At 39.4% G+C, this 13,268-nt stretch overlaps 1 pseudogene across 1 annotated transcript; it reads right to left on the bottom strand.

Annotated features, from left to right (window-relative positions):
- Positions 1–4,606: 4,606 nt before the first annotated feature.
- On the bottom strand, positions 4,607–8,748 carry LOC145209442 (uncharacterized; annotated as a pseudogene). The gene is made up of 5 exons (XR_013855099.1): positions 6,202–8,748; positions 5,906–6,032; positions 5,567–5,838; positions 5,256–5,436; positions 4,607–4,957 (listed from the first exon to the last, which is right to left on the bottom strand). The product of XR_013855099.1 is annotated as an uncharacterized LOC145209442 (transcript).
- Between the last annotated feature and the right edge of the window lie 4,520 nt (positions 8,749–13,268).

Here is a 13,268-nt window from a genome sequence, read left to right as displayed (position 1 = left end):
TATCCATAAATTATCGATAAGTCATACATGGGCAGTTGTTATAGTCCAGTGGTTCTTAACCTTTTTGGTGTGGTTTCCCACTAACGTCAATTATCAACTTCGAATTTCCCGCTCTGTTATTTTTGTAATGATGTTTTGTGCACTACGTTAACAAAAAAAAATTCTTTAAATGATAAAAATGTGTAAAGCGATTTGATCGGGACCATATAGGCTTAGTTCAATCTCATTTAGTTTAAATATTGCTTCTGTGAGAGAGTAAAACTTTTTGGAATATTGAAGGGTTAACTCTGCTTGCATTAGTCATTTATTGCCTCAAAATCAACAAAGGAAAGGCTTTTATTCGTGCATAATGGCAAAGTCATTTAAGGTTTTAGTCTTGTCTGTGATGTAACAAACGGCCTTCGCATTTGTATGTGTCTTGTAAACCTTGGTTAAATCAATTTTACATGTCGTTGGCTCGTTGCGGAAAAATTTTAGTAAAGTAACTTTCAACGGTTAATTCAAAGCCGGATTCGACCCTCGGGCCCGAGTTTGGTTTCCTGACTAACATAATTTCCCTTTGAAAACATTAAATTTCCCACCGGTTAAGAACCACTGTTATAGTCCATAGATAAAATTGGGATAGACACTTGTTTATACCCCTGAAATTTGACATCGGCGGTTTGATGGCCCACACGTGCATTATGCACTGCGCAAGTACGATAACACTTGGGTGTTCCAAACATAAATATGTTAAAATTAAGATAACCCTTACATGTCCCAAGCCTAAACACGAAAAAATTACATACTTCTCTACCTCGGCGCATCGCAAAAATGACACAACATATTTAGTTCGTAGGCTACATTTTGTATTAGAAAAATCATTTCGATTTTAATCAATGCTGCCAGTGATGCCCGTAGTGCACGTCCATATTCTTTTCTCCAGCTCTGGCTCACCTTGTGATAAAACTTCTGTAAAGAGAAAGAATGCAAGTTAGTTCAGACTTCTGAAACTTACACATGTGATGAGAAAAATAAAAGGCTGAACCGACTTGCTGAAAAGTAGACGCCCTTACACACAAAACTTATTACACACAAAACTATTTGAATCTATTTTGTTTTAACACAGTTAGTTAAAGGAACTTGAACATACAAACCAAGAACTTACCACTTATAACGACGATGTACATCACGCTTTCCCAAACCTATGCTGATACGTTTTTTGATTGAAGATTCTAAATAATTCCATTAATATCACAGACAACACTCTTCGCCATTGTTGTATAGCAAACGACGACTCCATTTAAGCTGTCTTGACAGTCATAACAGTGACACTGCAACACATTTCTCTCTAACTGCCACACTTTGTAACTATTTAACACGAGGCATAAGTCGCAAATACTTAGCCTATCATATTCAAATACATACTCACGTGATTTTGTCAACCAATTACACAATAGGACGTTGTTTGACGTCACAATAGAACAATTTGGACAAGACTGTGGTTGCACACAAAGTTTTTCAAAGTCTCCAAACAATACCTAGTTACATTTTGATTCATTCGTCACATGTAGACTATGAGTTGTCCTATGATCGAACTAAAACGAACCCAGGTTGTTTTAATAATCATTACATGCATTTTGCCAAGCATTTTAAAACCAACACCAATTTTAAACGCAGGTTAAATTGAACACTGGTGAAATTTAAGACAAAATAAAAAACGTGCATTTTTTCCCAAATCAATAAATCTGGCCATGCTTAAAAAATACTTCAGGTGGCCACGCTTAACAAATCAAGCTTAAAACCGCCTAAATTATCTTCGATAGTCGTCAAATTAGGACCACTTGGCCGAGTGTGGTATAATCCAGGCATAAACTCGTCAAATTAGCAGTTGGCCGTAGATACGCCGACTTAAATTTTTGATTGGGCAGGTATCACGTTCGACTTTTGTCTGAGCAGAGATAGGAAAATATGTGGGTTTGAGCATTGATGGACAGAGTCGAACCTCATGCAGTAACCGTAAACTAAGTGGCAAGCATCATCGTATTTTTTATTTCTTGTGTTCGGTTCGGCATTAACAGTTCTCGACCAAAATGCCTAAAGGTTTTGCTTACGGCGCGAGAATAACCCAAACATCTTTCCGCTTATAAGTAGCACGTTTTGTCGTGTAAAGTGAAAAACGTTTGGTACAACAGAACACTTTTTGACCCTTCTGCACAGGTTGCCGTCGAAGATCTGTTTCAGAATTGAAATGCAATTTTAGGCATTCACATAGTTGCACCAACCTGAGATAAATTGTATCTTAGGACCGAGGACATGTATGTGGGCAGCATGGATTGCAACGTGTAGTTGATCCAGTTGTTAGCGAACAAAGCAGACATTATTGCGTACATCGGCCCAGAAGTAAAAATACTTTTCCATGGCACTCTCTTTTTCTTGACGTTGGAGTTTTCCTTGTTGCAAATAAAGGTTCTGTTTAATTTGTGAATAAAAAATGTCATTTATTGATTGAATTGCTTAAAAATACGTTGTTTTGTTTTATTGTGTGCAATGTGGCCTTGGAAAGCTTTCTAATCAGCAAGCAATGTTGCACTTCACGCTTCTAGCCATAATTTTTGTGAAAACTTAAAAAAAATTAACCATACCAAATCGATCATAGTAATTGGAAAGTTACTTTGTCTTCTGACTCAGTCTTGAAGCCTGTGCTTTCTTGTAAGTATCGTTTTTCTTGTTCTGATATTCTGCGGTGGCTATCCGGTGTGTCCGCTATAATGACTATCCAGAGTACAGACCAAAACGCACCTAGCCCACCTAAAATGTATTTTGTCAAAGGAAAATTTGTTTCAAGCAATTACTGTGTACTTTGCAATCATAATACAGTTTAGACAGCTTTTTTTAAAGTTGTTTTATGGTCTTGTTAAATTAAAGAGGAAAGAAAACTGGCATTAAAAGAATAATGTTTTTTCTGATAAACTATTTGCTGGTAAGCGTTTATGGTAACTTTCAGGTTTTGCATATTAGTAAATATCTTTTAAACCTGGTATGTAGAAAACCGATTCCCAACCCAACTGTTGAGATATGATTCCACCAACAAATACCACAAGAAAGTATCCCACGCTAATTCCGGAAAGGTAAATTGAAACCAATAAACTTCTTTCTTGTGGTGGCCCCCATTTTCCCCAAACACCCAACATCAACGTTGATGCCACGCCTTGTAAACATTAAAAACAGAGTTTGAAAATATTCAGAAACGATTAAGTGTACGCTTGCATGCGGTTTCGTGCATCAAGTAGCTGAGTACCTAACCAAGTTATACCTTAAAATCATCCTTAAGGTCCTTTCATATGTACGATTAGTAGATATTTTGCTTCTTACGAGCTAAATATCAAAATCATATATATTTTACTACAAATCACAGTAGGCTACGCCAGGCCAATTGACGGCGCTGTACCGAATCAGCCGGTCAAGGCATTATTTCACTTGTCACACGACTTGTTTAAAATACTGGATCAAGTAAAGCTTCTAATATACTAAAATCAAGTGTATTTCACTAGTTACGCGACTTGTTTAAAATACTGGATCAAGTAAAGCCTCTAATATACTAAAATCAAGTGTATTTCACTAGTTACGCGACTTGTTTAAAATACTGGATCAAGTAAAGCCTCTAATATACTAAAATCAAGTGTATTTCACTAGTTACGCGACTTGTTTAAAATACTGGATCAAGTAAATCCTGGAAGCCTTTAATATCTGTGCCAGTTGAAGTGCAGGTGGTCTTGGACTAATGTATAACTAAAACTTACCTGAAGAAATCCCATGACGACTCGAACAACAATAAAAAAATCGAAATTGAATTTGACGATGATCGGGGATAACAGGGTCATTGCAGATGATATTAACATTGGCAACCCAATCGTATATTTTTTGCCAACTTTTTGTGCAATCCATGTACCTGGCAAACCGGCTGCGAAGAAGCCGTAGTAATAACTACCCAGGACGAGTCCCTGCTCCGCACTATTCCAATTGAACATTCCGTTCTGAATAAGGTTTACTTTTGTAAGCTTTTTTTATAACCTAATTACCGTTATTAGCGAATTTCTCGTTAAACAAGGAAAAAAATGTTTATTTAAATTAAAATTTGTTTTGGTGCTGGTGTCTAAGTTTAAAACATAGTCGTTTGTGTAAAGCTGTCTACAAAAGTTTGATAATCCTCTTCGACACGAACGTATGTAAGTTTCTGCGTAAGTTACAAGTTTGAGGGTACCCAGAGAATTTATGGGATGTGGCAAACAATTTATACACACTTAGTTGGTGTCTTACCGAAGCAGCCTGTTCTGTTGACCCCTGACAATGGTCGGGGCACACACGTGATTGATTGAACGCTGACCCAATCGGAAAAATTATGTCGGATCAAAGCAAAGTTATCACGATTTCATGTATGATAATACGCTAGACATGTCCTATATTGCCCATTGTTATTATCCCCGATTGTGCACGCAAATGTAACATCGGCCATAGATAGACTTTCTTGGATGAATCATGTTTGTCATCATGCTTGTAAAAAGCATGATGCCCATTGATAATACACGCATATCTGTCATAATCCACACATAATCAAGACTTACAATAGTGTCTATCAACGTTTATTTCACATTACACCAGTCAAATGAAACAACAAAAATCACTTTTGCAAATGCCTAAAAAAGTACATGTGCAAGATAACGAAGGTATTATAACGAAAAGGGTGTGCAACTAACAAGTGCAGTGTGCACTCAATCAGAATCTGTATCTTCTGATGAAACGTATTTTATGGTATCATCAGATGAAACATCTGCACCTTCACATATTTTGTTGTCCTTTTCGCCTTTTCTTAAATTTCTGCCGCCATCCCAGTCCGCAGCACCAGACAATACTGTCTTGATGTCATTGACAACCTCTTGACCGCTTGCTGATTTATGGCTTGTGAATTGCAGACACTCTAAACAAGGAAAAATGTCAATAAAGTTGCAACACTGTTGGGCAGTTGAAACCAAGAAATGCCAAACTGTGGTTTGTGGACCTCCAGGGGTACATGGCAAACTGAAAAAATCCTACACCAGCCATAAATTTGCTCTATTGTATACCTATTTTATTTCTCCATTGCCAATAGATTAGGCATCAGTGATTAACAGATCTACAAATATTGGTCATTAACCCCAAAACCTTTTTCGTAATCTTACTAGGAATAACCTGCAATGCCACAGGTGTTGAGTTGAGTGTAATGAAATATAACTTACTTCGAAGGACATCAACCAATTGAGAACCACTAAACGGTTTCTTAGTTGCTTTTCTTTGACCGCCAAGTCCAGACCATGAGTAGGTCAAAGCCAAGGGCCTTGTCATGAAGCACCTCATAAATGCTCTCACAGTTACACGCAGCATTCCGCGATCAATTTTTCTTCCAATATTTTGAAAATCCTGTAAATATAAGAAGTACTTAACAAATAACACTGACCAAAAAATTCCACTTGGAAACATTATAAATTCTACTGGAACATTATAAACATTGTGTATAACAAACATTTAAAAAATAAAACACCATCTTTACTTGAAATTTATTCAGAATTTGACAGTTCTTCTTCTGATGAAGCTGGTTGAAATGCTGTCCATGTAGTTTCCTTTTGGTGTTCTACTTGTTTTAAACTTTTGATATAGGCAAGAGCATCTTCAATCATGACTTTGTTGGATTTTACAGCATTCAAAACATTAGCAACATCCGTTCTGATAATGTTCAACTCCCAACAAATGTTGCTCAGATTAGTTAGGTCTTCTACCTTTGCCCTTTTTCTTGGTGCTGGATGTTGAGGAGATAAAAATATCCTGAAACACAAGCATTAAATTTGCAATGTAGTTTATACATTGTTTGTATTCTACCCACTAAACATACCTTTTTGGTGCAATAGCATTCTCCCGCTGTAGTGTAGGTATTTGTGTACCGGTGCTGCCATCATCTTCAGAGGAGTCATTAATCTCCTCGGCAGTGTAAGCCTTTTTTAAGCATCAATCATAGGAATCTAATAAACATGAACAAATTATGTAGCGAACAATTACACCTCAATGCCACACAAAGGATTTTGTTCAATGTAATAGTTAAAAGTGTAATTTAAAGCAAAACGTCATGAAGATACACCATATTTGTGAGTTGGGAGAATATTGTTGACATTTACAAGTAAAAATACTTACTTGACTGACATAAAGTTTCACATGAAAATACTTTCCAATTTTCTTCCGATAAAACTTTATTCTTAACCATTTCTTGTACATTTTGGTCATTTTGTGGCCATCGGCATCGTGTTTCAGTAATCATCCATTGTTTACAAACAATATCAGATTTGCTTCCTCAGATAAATCTCACACACACAATTTTTTTCATTTTTTAACCTTCAGAAATCTAAACAAAAACATGGTTTTGAAATGACTGACCATATTCATACAGTTTTTTTGTTTTAATTTATATAGCCTAATGAAGTAACGCAATGGCCACAAACTTTTCACCATAAGGTAATAGGAAACGAAACATTTTTTAACAGATACATCAAATGGCACAAGAAAATAATCACTTTCCAAATCACAAACAACAAAAATGCCAACAGTGAACGATGAAACGGGTGTTTTAAACAGTTGTTTCATTTTTAAGTAATTTTTTACTACAAAATACTTGTCTGAATTGAATGTAACAATATCATTTACTTCAGCAATTTACTTTTTATGGTGGAATCTGCAACATTTGAAACAGAAATAGTACAACCATTAAACAACCTTGCTCTTTTATAATGCCGTACATCGGTTCTTTCAAACCCAGTCAATGATAAGCCATTTACATTGCATTTAAAAACACAACCAGGAGGCAAAGAAAAAACTTCTTTCTTCATGGATATTACAATATTTTCATTTTGGTTGTAGGCATGTGTCCCCACTTGCTCAAAAGGACCAGAGTGAAGCTAGACAGCAATCGCTATTGCGCTAAAACTAAAAAAGATACGGTATTGAAATTTTGACACAATATTCTACGCTTTTAGAGCGTTTCAGCGCACAAACTTTCGAAAAAAAAATATTTTCCAGTTATTAATACGCGTATGTTGAAATTAATATTCAGCGATATGAACGTCATAACGCCAGGGGTACTTCATAAAATGTCTTGCAAAGTCTTCTCCTAAGCATATGCTTCAAAATAAGCCCAAACACAATGATCTAGCAACGGGGGAGTCAAGTCGAATTATTAATAATAATATGCCATATTCACCCCCAACAATATCCGATGTGCGCTGGCCCTAAAATTTAACGCAGTTCATTGAAATTTACAAATGTTATTCTTTACACCCATATCTTTTAAATCAGCCATTACCCGAGCTTCTAGCAACAGGCACGCAGCACTAATACGCTATCGAATATTCATAACCGACATCCCAAAACCGAAATAATTCCATCCAAACAATATTCAATCAGTTATGGCCCTAAATCTCATCGCTACTCCATGAAATTTACAAATGTTGTTCTCTACATTCATACCTTTAAAATGAGCCATCACTCGAGCTTCTAGCAAAAGGGAGTCAGCACGAAAACACTGTCGAAAATTCATAACCGACATCCCAAAACCGATAAAATTCCACCCAAACAATATTCAATGTGCGCTGGCCCTAAATCTCATCGCTACTCCATGAAATTTACAAATGTTGTTCTCTACATTCATACCTTTAAAATGAGCCATCACTCGAGCTTATAGCAACAAGTTAACTGTACCAAATTTGCGATTGATAATTCATAAATAATGTCCGAAATCAACCCAAAAAGTATGCGATGTGCGCTGGCCCTAAACTTTATCGCAACTCCATGTAATGTACAAATGTTGTTCTCTACATTCATACCTTTAAAATGAGCCATCACTCGAGCATTTAGCAAAAGGGAGTCAGCACGAAAACACTATCGAAAATTCATAACCGACATCACAAAACCGATAAAATTCCACCCAAACAATATTCAATGTGCGCTGGCCCTAAATCTCATCGCTACTCCATGAAATTTACAAATGTTGTTCTCTACATACATACCTTTAAAATGAGCTATCACTCGAGCTTATAGCAACAAGTTAACTGTACCAAAAAACGCGTATTATTAACTGGAAAATATTTTTTTTTCGAAAGTTTGTGCGCTGAAACGCTCTAAAAGCGTAGAATATTGTGTCAAAATTTCAATACCGCATCTTTTTTAGTTTTAGCGCAATAGCGATTGCTGTCTAGCTTCACTCTGGTCTCAAAAGGCTTGTAGCCAGAATGCACACATTGTTTTAAAATACCCAAATAGCTCTCAAAAGGAAAACAATTTATTAGCTCTAAAGAACCAAAGAGATAACAATCATCTGGTAAGTGGATTTGTTTAAGGTTTGCAAGCTGTGGCCTAAACCTACATAACACTGACAACACTGCATGTTAAGCAAAAGGAAAGGTTTATAAAACATGACTGGCAACAACACTTTTTTTAAAATAGCAGGGGTCTAGTGTACAATCGTACGTACATAGGTTAATGACGTCACAGAATTATGAAATTACGTCACAACATAGTTTAGGTCATATGATGACGTCATGCAAAATTTTACGTAATTGTGACGTCATTAACCCTGTTTTTAACAACATCAAAAAACTTGACGTCACTCATGCGAAGCCTTGCCAACCACTGTTGCAATAAGGTCGAAACAAAATACCGAACAAAAGTTAGGTACAACATCAAATTGCAAATTAGTGTTGATAAACCGACAAGAGAGCCAGCAAGAGAATAAAATGATAAACAACGACATTATAAGTCGAAATTAGTGTAAAATAATACTTAATTCCACAAATGCTCCAAATAATTAACATAACAACAAACAATATTGACTAAAAAACAACAAAAAATAATTACGAATCATATTATTTCTATAGCGCGAGGAATTATGACGATATTGGGTTCCTTTTTTAATGTATTAACATAACAGGGGATTCCCAAAACACAGCAATAGGAAAAGTAAATCTTATGAGGGAATGTTTGAGAGCCTACATCTCGGCTTTGCGACGAGCTAGCTACAAGCGGGAGCCATCGCAAGAAACCTTAGGGCCCCTACCATCGATTGATGCACCCCCGGTAGATATGTCACCGGAGGGCGCTGCATAGTGGCCCCTCTACCAAAGAACCTTTTTTAAAAATGGTAATTGTGACGTCACAAAGTCATTTTTCGGAATTCGAAGTCGGCAAAGACGGTAAAAAATAGAGACAAGCCTCAAGAAAGCTGATGAGCAATTTCAAGTCGATCGCTTGATTACTTTTCTCTCAGCAGACAATTTAGTTGTGGCATGTCGGCCTTGTGTAGAGTCGTACGTACCCGTTTGTTACCAAGTGTAGAATCGTACGTAAAAACGGTCATCTTTGAGAGCCTACATCTCGGCTTTGCGACGAGCTAGCTACAAGCGGGAGCCATCGCAAGAAACCTTAGGGCCCCTACCATCGATTGATGCACCCCCGGTAGATATGTCACCGGAGGGCGCTGCATAGTGGCCCCTCTACCAAAGAACCTTTTTTAAAAATGGTAATTGTGACGTCACAAAGTCATTTTTCGGAATTCGAAGTCGGCAAAGACGGTAAAAAATAGAGACAAGCCTCAAGAAAGCTGATGAGCAATTTCAAGTCGATCGCTTGATTACTTTTCTCTCAGCAGACAATTTAGTTGTGGCATGTCGGCCTTGTGTAGAGTCGTACGTACCCGTTTGTTACCAAGTGTAGAATCGTACGTAAAAACGGTCATCTTTGAGAGCCTACATCTCGGCTTTGCGACGAGCTAGCTACAAGCGGGAGCCATCGCAAGAAACCTTAGGGCCCCTACCATCGATTGATGCACCCCCGGTAGATATGTCACCGGAGGGCGCTGCATAGTGGCCCCTCTACCAAAGAACCTTTTTTAAAAATGGTAATTGTGACGTCACAAAGTCATTTTTCGGAATTCGAAGTCGGCAAAGACGGTAAAAAATAGAGACAAGCCTCAAGAAAGCTGATGAGCAATTTCAAGTCGATCGCTTGATTACTTTTCTCTCAGCAGACAATTTAGTTGTGGCATGTCGGCCTTGTGTAGAGTCGTACGTACCCGTTTGTTACCAAGTGTAGAATCGTACGTAAAAACGGTCATCTTTGAGAGCCTACATCTCGGCTTTGCGACGAGCTAGCTACAAGCGGGAGCCATCGCAAGAAACCTTAGGGCCCCTACCATCGATTGATGCACCCCCGGTAGATATGTCACCGGAGGGCGCTGCATAGTGGCCCCTCTACCAAAGAACCTTTTTAAAAAATGGTAATTGTGACGTCACAAAGTCATTTTTCGGAATTCGAAGTCGGCAAAGACGGTAAAAAATAGAGACAAGCCTCAAGAAAGCTGATGAGCAATTTCAAGTCGATCGCTTGATTACTTTTCTCTCAGCAGACAATTTAGTTGTGGCATGTCGGCCTTGTGTAGAGTCGTACGTACCCGTTTGTTACCAAGTGTAGAATCGTACGTAAAAACGGTCATCTTTGAGAGCCTACATCTCGGCTTTGCGACGAGCTAGCTACAAGCGGGAGCCATCGCAAGAAACCTTAGGGCCCCTACCATCGATTGATGCACCCCCGGTAGATATGTCACCGGAGGGCGCTGCATAGTGGCCCCTCTACCAAAGAACCTTTTTTAAAAATGGTAATTGTGACGTCACAAAGTCATTTTTCGGAATTCGAAGTCGGCAAAGACGGTAAAAAATAGAGACAAGCCTCAAGAAAGCTGATGAGCAATTTCAAGTCGATCGCTTGATTACTTTTCTCTCAGCAGACAATTTAGTTGTGGCATGTCGGCCTTGTGTAGAGTCGTACGTACCCGTTTGTTACCAAGTGTAGAATCGTACGTAAAAACGGTCATCTTTGAGAGCCTACATCTCGGCTTTGCGACGAGCTAGCTACAAGCGGGAGCCATCGCAAGAAACCTTAGGGCCCCTACCATCGATTGATGCACCCCCGGTAGATATGTCACCGGAGGGCGCTGCATAGTGGCCCCTCTACCAAAGAACCTTTTTTAAAAATGGTAATTGTGACGTCACAAAGTCATTTTTCGGAATTCGAAGTCGGCAAAGACGGTAAAAAATAGAGACAAGCCTCAAGAAAGCTGATGAGCAATTTCAAGTCGATCGCTTGATTACTTTTCTCTCAGCAGACAATTTAGTTGTGGCATGTCGGCCTTGTGTAGAGTCGTACGTACCCGTTTGTTACCAAGTGTAGAATCGTACGTAAAAACGGTCATCTTTGAGAGCCTACATCTCGGCTTTGCGACGAGCTAGCTACAAGCGGGAGCCATCGCAAGAAACCTTAGGGCCCCTACCATCGATTGATGCACCCCCGGTAGATATGTCACCGGAGGGCGCTGCATAGTGGCCCCTCTACCAAAGAACCTTTTTAAAAAATGGTAATTGTGACGTCACAAAGTCATTTTTCGGAATTCGAAGTCGGCAAAGACGGTAAAAAATAGAGACAAGCCTCAAGAAAGCTGATGAGCAATTTCAAGTCGATCGCTTGATTACTTTTCTCTCAGCAGACAATTTAGTTGTGGCATGTCGGCCTTGTGTAGAGTCGTACGTACCCGTTTGTTACCAAGTGTAGAATCGTACGTAAAAACGGTCATCTTTGAGAGCCTACATCTCGGCTTTGCGACGAGCTAGCTACAAGCGGGAGCCATCGCAAGAAACCTTAGGGCCCCTACCATCGATTGATGCACCCCCGGTAGATATGTCACCGGAGGGCGCTGCATAGTGGCCCCTCTACCAAAGAACCTTTTTTAAAAATGGTAATTGTGACGTCACAAAGTCATTTTTCGGAATTCGAAGTCGGCAAAGACGGTAAAAAATAGAGACAAGCCTCAAGAAAGCTGATGAGCAATTTCAAGTCGATCGCTTGATTACTTTTCTCTCAGCAGACAATTTAGTTGTGGCATGTCGGCCTTGTGTAGAGTCGTACGTACCCGTTTGTTACCAAGTGTAGAATCGTACGTAAAAACGGTCATCTTTGAGAGCCTACATCTCGGCTTTGCGACGAGCTAGCTACAAGCGGGAGCCATCGCAAGAAACCTTAGGGCCCCTACCATCGATTGATGCACCCCCGGTAGATATGTCACCGGAGGGCGCTGCATAGTGGCCCCTCTACCAAAGAACCTTTTTTAAAAATGGTAATTGTGACGTCACAAAGTCATTTTTCGGAATTCGAAGTCGGCAAAGACGGTAAAAAATAGAGACAAGCCTCAAGAAAGCTGATGAGCAATTTCAAGTCGATCGCTTGATTACTTTTCTCTCAGCAGACAATTTAGTTGTGGCATGTCGGCCTTGTGTAGAGTCGTACGTACCCGTTTGTTACCAAGTGTAGAATCGTACGTAAAAACGGTCATCTTTGAGAGCCTACATCTCGGCTTTGCGACGAGCTAGCTACAAGCGGGAGCCATCGCAAGAAACCTTAGGGCCCCTACCATCGATTGATGCACCCCCGGTAGATATGTCACCGGAGGGCGCTGCATAGTGGCCCCTCTACCAAAGAACCTTTTTTAAAAATGGTAATTGTGACGTCACAAAGTCATTTTTCGGAATTCGAAGTCGGCAAAGACGGTAAAAAATAGAGACAAGCCTCAAGAAAGCTGATGAGCAATTTCAAGTCGATCGCTTGATTACTTTTCTCTCAGCAGACAATTTAGTTGTGGCATGTCGGCCTTGTGTAGAGTCGTACGTACCCGTTTGTTACCAAGTGTAGAATCGTACGTAAAAACGGTCATCTTTGAGAGCCTACATCTCGGCTTTGCGACGAGCTAGCTACAAGCGGGAGCCATCGCAAGAAACCTTAGGGCCCCTACCATCGATTGATGCACCCCCGGTAGATATGTCACCGGAGGGCGCTGCATAGTGGCCCCTCTACCAAAGAACCTTTTTTAAAAATGGTAATTGTGACGTCACAAAGTCATTTTTCGGAATTCGAAGTCGGCAAAGACGGTAAAAAATAGAGACAAGCCTCAAGAAAGCTGATGAGCAATTTCAAGTCGATCGCTTGATTACTTTTCTCTCAGCAGACAATTTAGTTGTGGCATGTCGGCCTTGTGTAGAGTCGTACGTACCCGTTTGTTACCAAGTGTAGAATCGTACGTAAAAACGGTCATCTTTGAGAGCCTACATCTCGGCTTTGCGACGAGCTAGCTACAAGCGGGAGCCATCGCAAGAAACCTTAGGGCCCCT

The sequence above is a fragment of the Phallusia mammillata genome, chromosome 1, assembly GCF_965637545.1.
Source record: "Phallusia mammillata chromosome 1, kaPhaMamm4.hap1.1, whole genome shotgun sequence".
NCBI classification, from domain to species: domain Eukaryota; kingdom Metazoa; phylum Chordata; class Ascidiacea; order Phlebobranchia; family Ascidiidae; genus Phallusia; species Phallusia mammillata.
The sequence above is the reverse complement of the archived record's forward strand: the minus strand, read 5'-3'. Positions and strand labels throughout refer to the sequence as shown.